The sequence below is a fragment of the Vitis riparia genome, chromosome 18, assembly GCF_004353265.1.
Source record: "Vitis riparia cultivar Riparia Gloire de Montpellier isolate 1030 chromosome 18, EGFV_Vit.rip_1.0, whole genome shotgun sequence".
NCBI lineage: Eukaryota > Viridiplantae > Streptophyta > Magnoliopsida > Vitales > Vitaceae > Vitis > Vitis riparia.
In genome coordinates this window covers 22,700,408-22,709,770 of record NC_048448.1, presented here as the reverse complement: position 1 = coordinate 22,709,770, position 9,363 = coordinate 22,700,408, and positions in this window count along the sequence as shown.

Here is a 9,363-nt window from a genome sequence, read left to right as displayed (position 1 = left end):
AGACTTTTAAAGGCATGCAAATAATCTAAATAACATGAAACTGACTAATGTTAATCAAATAATGAAAAATCGTCATGAAACTAAATTATTGACATTCAAGAAAAATTATTTAAGAGAAAATTGTCATGACTAATAATAAGAAGATTTAACACCCTAGAACTATCAAATTTTCAAAGATAAGAACTTTCATAGCATGAAAAATGATCTAATAACACTCAAATGACATGGATTATCAAGATCAATCACAATCACTATTTAAAATAAATTCTAGAGAAAACACTATCATAAAGTTTTAAAACTGGCAACAGAAAAAAAAAATTAAAAATATCAACCAATAGAGGATCAATAGAAACTGAACCTAAAAAAGAAAAATAGAAATAAAATATATACTAACAATTCTAATTCATCAAACTACCAACAATAAATTTTAAGGATCATGGAATAGCAAGACCAATGGAATCTAAGTATAGAGATGTTAAGAACATCCATTGACAATCAAATATCAAAAATTAGTAACTAGGAAACATTGAAACATGAGACATTAAATCTGTGGAAACTAATCCTAAAAATATTAAGAATATATACTAACATGAAATATTGAAAATTGGCAACTAGAATATTAAGACTTGAGAAAATTAATTAACAAAAATTAACCATAAAATTATTAGAAATGCATATTCACATGAAATATTTAAAATATCTAAGTTTAGCTGCATTTCCCTCGAATTTTAACCTTGCATTCAACTCCATATTATGCTCCATAAATCTTACCACTTTGACATATTTCTCCACTCAAACGCACACCAATATGTAGCTCATATTATGTTTCTTAAATTTATCCATTAAAAATCACACTAATCGACGCTCATGAAGATCTATCAATTTGGATGCATTTTCTTCATTAATTCTCAACCACAAAAACCACCATATATGCAACCACTTTTAACTTATTTCTTCAATTGAGTTTCAACACAGTTCAACCATGAAAATATTCACTAAACTTCACTTGAATTTTACCATTCGATCACCATATATGCAACCACCAAATCTACTAGAATTTAGTCGTATTTCTACTTAAATTAAAGGAATTTTCAGCCATGAACAAACCCTCTATATGTAACCTCTAATCTCCACCAAACGGCCACCAAAATACAGCCATGAAACTTCATTACATGGCTAAAATTTAGCTATCTAATTCCATTGATTTTCATCTGGGAATTAACATATTTTCCACTTGAATTTCATTCACTAGCAGCCATAAATTCCATAATTCTCCATAGAAAGAAATTCAACTGCCAAAGATCAATTATAAGCCACCGAATTCATGACATTCACATGTATTTTTCCATTAAAAAAAATCATCAATTCAAATATTTAATAGCCACCACTTTCACTCATTCTTACCATTAAAAAAAATAATAATTCAAGCGTCCAAAGTCTCACCATGTTGTTGCAACTTTCTCCATTAAAACTCACCAATGCGGCATGAATTTCTACCCCAAATCTCCATGTCCAACCTTGAATTTTAGCCAATTATTTAAAACCTTAGCAAATATCCACTTGAATTTTAGCCATGATTTACATTAAAAATTCAGCAAATAATCACTTGAATTTCAGTCATGGTCTTCATTAAAATTTCTGCATTTCTGTACTTAAATTTCCATAAAATTCAACCACTTTATTCAGCAAACATAGCCATTATAATTCAGTCGTGAATATCCATTAATGTGACCACTTTTCTCCATCTTTTCTCTAAAAAATTTAGCCATAGAAATTCATAGACACAAGGCCACTATTTCCATAATTTTCCACAAAAATTCAGCCATGACAATTCACATATTCATGGCCAATATTTCATGGTGAAAGGAGTGGGCACGTTGGCTTAACTTTGTGTGGCAACCTTATAATGTCAAAATGGTTAGATCAGTTGGGTGTGAAGATTGCATAAGCCTTTCATATTAGGTTGACTTTAGCACTAGCAACATGTCCTGGGTAGTGAAGAAGAAAACGTGCACCAAAGGGCCATGTAGGCCATGCAAAATTAAACTCTTTATCCATGATGATGTGTGCAAAGCTCTCAATATGCGAAGAAGATTAGCTGATATGTAATTTGGAATAAGACAAATTGGAAAAGGTGGAATGAGAAATCTGGGAAGCATAGAAGTGAAATAAGGTCTTGGAAAAATGGGTATGGGAAATGGTAGAGAATAATGGGCAATTTAGAGAGAAAAACTACGGAGGGTGTTAGGAGAAAAGGATCACGCAACCACCTTTATTCTCACGAATGCATGGTTGATGTTCTGAAGAATCCACCTATATAGGGCGCCCAAGGTATCATTTGGAAAGCTACAACCTTTCTTTGAAGATCTATGGTGCAGTACCCCTTCTTTTTAAGTGCATGCGGGGGCTTTCTTTCCCAATGAAAAGTTGCTATGGCCGTCCCCTACAAACGTGATGCTGATGAACATGCACTAGGATGGTCATGCGAAGGTTGGGGGCTTAAGATGCGACTTAGAGTGCATCATCCTCAGGTGGCAATAGGGGTATTCATATGCTAAATGAGATATGGAGCTATTCTAAATATGGTCAGATTTCTTACGCCATTATGGTTACTCAAACTATCAAATGCACTTACCTCATAATATCACTATAAATGTCCTATGACTTATCTCACCCTGAAATTCACAACAACAATTGCATGAGTGTAACATTAGAAGGCAGGATTGTGCATCCAACAACCAGTTTCTCACCAAGAGGAACACATTAGTTGGCAATGAAGAAGGGTGATCAGGGAGGACAATGCTTCTCGGGTAATGTCATAAGTAACATAACTCGACCAACATCAGCAACAAATACATAAACAATAAACAAAGAAAAACAAGAACATAAACAAAGCATAAAAGATGGAAGTAAAGGAAATCAACAAGAACCCTATTTTACATTTCAATCCATGAGCTTAATTGAGCAAGGAAAACTCGAGATAAAATTAAACATGAGAATGAGACTAAAATTAATATGCGCACATGCCATAAAGTCAACCTAAATCTAAATAATGACAAATAAAGCAGTGAATAAATCAGTGGCCATAAACATGTAGACAGACCAGAACCTTATGAAACTCAACATGCATCCTTTGTTATCCACAACCAAAAAAACAAATAATGCCCAAGCAGCAAGAGAAGATGGAGATCAAAGATGATTAAAACAAGCAAAGAATCCATAACAAACTTATGCTGTCCCAATGGCTATACCCCAAGTATGCAATAAAACACACAAAAATAGTCAATGATAAAAATCTAGAAAGGAACAAGGGTTTTACAATAAAGAACTTACCTAAAAAAGGAAGTCGGTCAATCACTCTCTTTTCCTTTTTTCTCTTTGTCGAAAACCTCATTTTCTTCTTCTACAATCTTTCTTTCTCTTTTCTTTTCTCTCTGATTTTTTTTAACACCTATTTTCCCCCGAAACTCATCCATCCCTTAGAAAATCAGAGCATCCTCTCCTTAGTTCATTTTTCCATCTTTCTCTCTCTACTTCTTCTGCAAGTTGTGTACCATTTTCTTCAAAATAGCTTGTTTCTTCAGTTTTTCATCTTCGTCTCTTTCCAACATCCCACCATTTTCTTTTTCTTTTTTCTTCCTCTATCCCTTTGAAAACCACAACCAACTCCTTTCCCATACATCATTTTCCACTAAGACTCTTTAAATCTCCTTCAATTACCAACTTGACTTTTTTTTTTTTCTATTTTTTTCCATGACTTCTCCAATTTTTCATGTAACCCCCTATTGTGTTGCCATTGAAATTTAAGAGCTTGTGGTGGGTCTTCCTAGATTGGAGAGAAACTGGCCCGATGCACTTAAAATGATGCATCAAAGGTGCCCATGCATGGCAAGGTTGCATGCACGTGCATGGGATCAATGTTTGGCATGCATGTGAGAGTTGTTCTCCCTAATGGCAACCATATTTTATTTTTCTTATAGTAGTTGTCTTGGTTTTTTTATTGTTACCAGTTTTTCCATAATGGTGTAATCTTCATGATTTCTACATAGAAATGCATCCACAAAGCCTAATGTGCACAAAGTTTACACAATAAACATGTCAACTACTAAAACACTATATATATATATCGCCACTATTCTCATGAATTTCTTTAAAATTTAACGACTCAATTCCAACTACCAAGCCACCAAAATCCATATCGATCTTTTTTTCCAATATCCGGCAACCAAAATCTCCAATATATAGCCCTCAAGTCCCATGCAAAAATACGATAATGATTAAAGTAAAAAAAACATGCAATTAGAAAATTAAACATCAAAATTACGCAATTTAAAAATTAGAGTGTCAATCACATACATATTTAAAATCAATCATTAATCTCATACATACGAAAGAAATCAAAGTACAAATCTCATGCAAAAATAATAGTAATAATAATAAAAATAAAAACAAACACAAATATCAATATCATGTTTGCACTCAAATGAATCAAGATATTAAACGAACTCAATAGAAAATAATAACAAAATGTCAAGTTCGTACAACCAAAGAATTCATCTCATGTAATCAAAGATCTAAAATCAAGACAAAGCTCACTTATACTCAAAATCAAGCAATCAAACTCAAAAACTAACCTAAGTGAACTAGGCCTATCAGAGGCATCCAAGTAGAATTTATCCTCGAAAAGATCTAAATGAGAACTAAACTAAGCTCGAAAGGCAACCAAAGGATGACTATGAGTAAAGATAGAAGTATAGGAAGGCACTTATTGTCACATGTGCTAAGAAGAAAAAATGGAGGGTCTATAGGCTATTCTTCATGACACCTCATGTTGACATGATAGGACAAGGTTTTCCTTTGGGATTTATTTCTCATACATGCCTTATTGGTGTCCTTGATATCCATGACACATGATCCGTGTTGACGACCTGACAACTTCTCCTAGGTTATTAATTTTTAAGTTCTTTTAGAACCAGTCAAGGTAGGCTCTCGAATCACTGTAGGTTTAAATGGAGCCAAGTGGACTTCTCGATGGGAAAATGATATTTGACCGATACAACATTCGAGTACCCCTTCTCGATAAAATTCAACACCCCTTAGGAAGTAATTTTTGTAGTAAAATCCATCACTTGACCCGAACGGGTAGGTAGACCCACAAATGGGTCATCTTCTCTGGTCGGTACTTCCAATGCCCTTAAGTAGGTTCGGGACAACGTGCGCCAACAACTACTTAGGAGTGAAACCTTTGTGTTGCGGTTCGTAAGAAAATGGTAGGTTATACATGCATCACCTTGAAAAATGGCGACGCTTGAGGATTTGCACAAGGTGGCACATGTACAACCATTTTTTCATTTTTTCTTTGGGAATTTCATTTTGTTTGGTCACTTTGCCTAGATGAGAACTTAGCCTTGATGGGCAATTCGCCTTGTTGGGCATTTTTCTTAAATGGGCATTCAACCTTGATGGGCATTTAGCCTAAATGTGCACTTAGCCTTTATAGACATTTTGCCTAGATGAGCACTTAGCCTTGATGGACATTTCGCTTAGATGGATATTTTGCTTAAACGGGCACTCAACCTTGATGGTTATTTCACCTAGATAGGCATTTCACCTTGTTGCACACTTAGCCTTGATTGGCATTTTACCTTGTTGCGCACTTGGCTTTGGTGGGTATTTTTGCTTAAATGGGTATTTCGTCTTCTTTGATCCTTTGCAGGTTAGAACTCTGTGGGTGGTAGGGTTGTATTTTCCTTATGCATGCACACGAGAGTAGGGCAGTGCTACCTTGCCCCCTAGTTCTAGCTCCTATATGTGCTTATTGTTGTGCCATAGTTTTTTTTTTTCTTGAGACTTGAGTGTGTTGTAAGAATTGTTCTACTTCTTTTTGTTTTGTTTGAGGGTAAGCAAAATTTTTTTCATACTCTTACATTTTTATTCCATTTTTCTGTCTTTTTTTTTTTTCTTGTGGTGCAGATAAAGTGTATCATTAAGAATTTCAATAACAGGAGGGCAAGTTTCGCAACCACATTGGTGAAACTGACCAACTGAGGCATGTCCGGTGCTTCTTTGGCACCTAAGGCTATTAGTCAGGTGTTTCTTAACACTTGAAGCTTTGGCAGAGTGCTACTTGGCACCTAAGGCTTTTTGGGCAAGTGCTTATTTGGTAGCTAAGGCTTTTGGCCAAGTGCTTCTTTAGTAACTAAGGTTTTTGGCCAAGTGCTTCTTGGCACCTAAGGCTTTTTAGTTGGGTCCTTCTTGGCACTTAAAGTTTTAGCCAGGTACTACTCAGCACCTAAGGCTTTTTAATCGAGCACTTCTCTGGCACCTAAGGCTTTTGGTCAAGTACTGTTTGGCACCTAAGGCTTTGTTGGGCATTAGATCCGATCGAATGCTACTTGGGACTCTAGGCTTTGTTGGGTGTTAGGCCTAGCCAAGTGCTACTTGGGCACCTTAGGTTTTGTTGGGCATTAGGCTTGAATGGGTATTATTTGGGTACCTTACGCTTTGTTGGACACTAGGTTTGGTCGAGTGCTACTTAAGCACTTTAGGTTTTGTTGGGCTTTAGGCTTGATCGGGTCCCACTTAGGCATTTTAGGTTTTATTGGGCACTAGGCCTAATTGGGTGTTACTTAGGCATTTTAATCTTTGTTTGGTGTTAAGCCTGACTTGGTGCCACTTTGGCACTTTAGGTTTTGTTAGGCGTTAGGCCTAACCAGGTGCTTCTTGGGCATTTTAAGCTTTGTTAAGCTCCAGGCCTAGCCGAGTACTACTTGAGCACTTTTGGCTTTGTTAGGCATTAGGCCTAGTTAGGTGTTTCTGAGACACTTTAGGTTTTGTTAGGTTCTAGGCCTGGTTAGGTGCTATTTGGGCACCTTAGACTTTTTGGGTTGGGTGCTTCTTGGCACCTAAGGTTTTTTTTTTTTTTTTTGGTGGTCGTACGATGCACAGTAGATTCGCTTTAGAAAATACAATTGTTGATGATCATGCCTCCTCGTTTAAGGATCTTTGTTTCCAGATGAATTGGGCCATTGGTTAAAACCGAGAGGTTTTTCTTTGGCAGGCCCACCAACGCCTCTTTGTCAATTGATAGTGTCTGAGCAGTTGTATCGAGTCGAGTCACCAAGATCTAGTTCTCTCTTCTGAGCTAGTCAGTGGTTTTTCTCAGCTCATGCAGCTATATTTGGCACTCCATCAATTGGGGTTCAATCGTTTGTTGTGGCTGCTCATAAGTTGTTGGGGCGACACTCACCATCAGTATGGTTAGTTGCCCATTTAGTCACCATGGTTAGCTTTTTGTTTCGTTCCCACAAACGGTGCTATTTGTTGGTGCACAAACTTTTCGAATTCCAGTGACTATCCAAATCACTAGCCAATCTTCTAGTGTCATCTCTTCCAATGGTGGGTGTTTTGGCTATGTAGGAAAAAGATCTCTCCCATAATACATCAAGCCCAATCCAATAAACCTAAACTAATAATCAATTAACAATAGTCCAAGTCCAAATAAACAATATGCAATTGATATAGTCCAAATATCCTAAATTAATCCCATAAACCCAAATTAACATATTTCAAATTAATTCACCAACAATAAATTAACCCAAATTTCATATTAATTAACAATAGAAAATTAACCCAAATTTCACATTAATTAACAAAGCCTAAACATAATGCCCACAAACAAACATAGCACAAGCCCAATTTCAACAACAATTACTATTAAAATCAAATAAAGAAAAATAAAGAAATAGTAATAATAATGATAATGATAATAATAATAATAATAATAATAATAATAATAATAATAATGGGAGATGAGTGATACGGGAAAATGAGAGAATGAGAGAAAAATGGAGGAGGTCGGCAACCGACAGGGGCTCACCAAAGGAGATTGACCGGTGATCCTACCGACAATAGTGAGGGATGATGAGTTTTTGGGAAACAAAAATAAAATAAAATAAAAGGAAGATGAAAAAAAATGGGAGGAAAAAAATGGAAAAGGAATGGGGGTTGGTTATGTGTGTGAGTTGGGGAGGAAGATGGAAAAGGGAAAAAATCTAGGGGTCGGCGCTGTGGGAGTTGGAGGAAAGAAAAAAATGGATGAGGGAAGATGGGGAGTCGACTGTGTGGGTGTTTTGGAAAAGGAAAGCAAAAAAATAAAAATAAAATGAAAAAAAAAAAGAAACAGGAGGCAGCCGGTTGGGAATAGGAGTGGGGAGTGGAGAGTTGCAGCGTCAAAGAGAATGGAGGGGAGGGAATCGGAAAAAATGGTGGCCGCCCTGTTCCTTTTTTGAGAATGTGGGAGAGGAAAAAATAAAAAATGAAAAAAATCCCAAGAGAGAGATGTGGGCTGCCGAGAGAGAATGAAGGGAAAAAATTGGGGGAAAAATGGAGGCATTTTCTTGGGAATTAGGGGCTATTGTTCTTAGGAAATGGGATTCTTGATAAATATACTGCTATTAAAAAAATAATATTTAAAATACCATAGTTTGGAAAATAATTCCAATTCTACGGCACTTTTGAACACGTAGGATAACACGTAGGATGAGATATGAAAACTCATTCCCCCCTTTCCATTTCCCTTCCCGTTTTTCTTCTCTTCCCTTCCCATTTTTCTTCTCTGCATCAAACCTCCTCTGCCCGAAAAGCCACTATCCCGCACGTTGATCATGAAGTGGAGATCCTTGCCTCAACACCAATAGGAAGGAAGTGAAGTGTAGATCTGAGAAACCATTGCCCCCGATGTTTTCTGTAAGTTTTGTGGTTATATTTGGTGGTGTGGTTGTGTTTGGTCACCGAGAAAGTGTGGGAAAGTTGTAAAAAAAATAAAGTTTTTGTTTTTTTTTACAATGAAACCGAGTAGACTAAAAATAATGGAGAAAGTTTTAATTTTTTTTGTGGTTCGGCCTGTTGTGATTCTGTTTGGTTGCCAAGAAAGTGTGGGAAAGTTGAAAAAAAAAATTTTCCAATATTTCCTACCAGTCCAGCCCGCACACAGGGTATCTGTCCAATTTTTTCAGCGTAATCTGATCATGATTTGAGGGGAAAGGTTGTGTTTTTCAGCGTGGCTCAAAAATCGTGGAGGGTTTGTGAAATTTAAATCCAATGGCACAAAAGCAAAGAGACCCCTGGACAGATCCAGAAAGCATGGAGCAAAAAAAAAACATTTTTTTGTTTGTTTTTTTAGGGGGTTTTGCATGGACTTTCCCGGAAAGCAAATGGGGGATGGATTTTCTTGGGAATCAAACGGGGATTGCAAAAACTTGGGAATCAAACGGGGGTTGCAACAAAATAAAAAAATACTAACCTGATTAGATTAGTACCTGCAATAATTGAAATTCAAATTCAAATTCAAATTTAAATTCA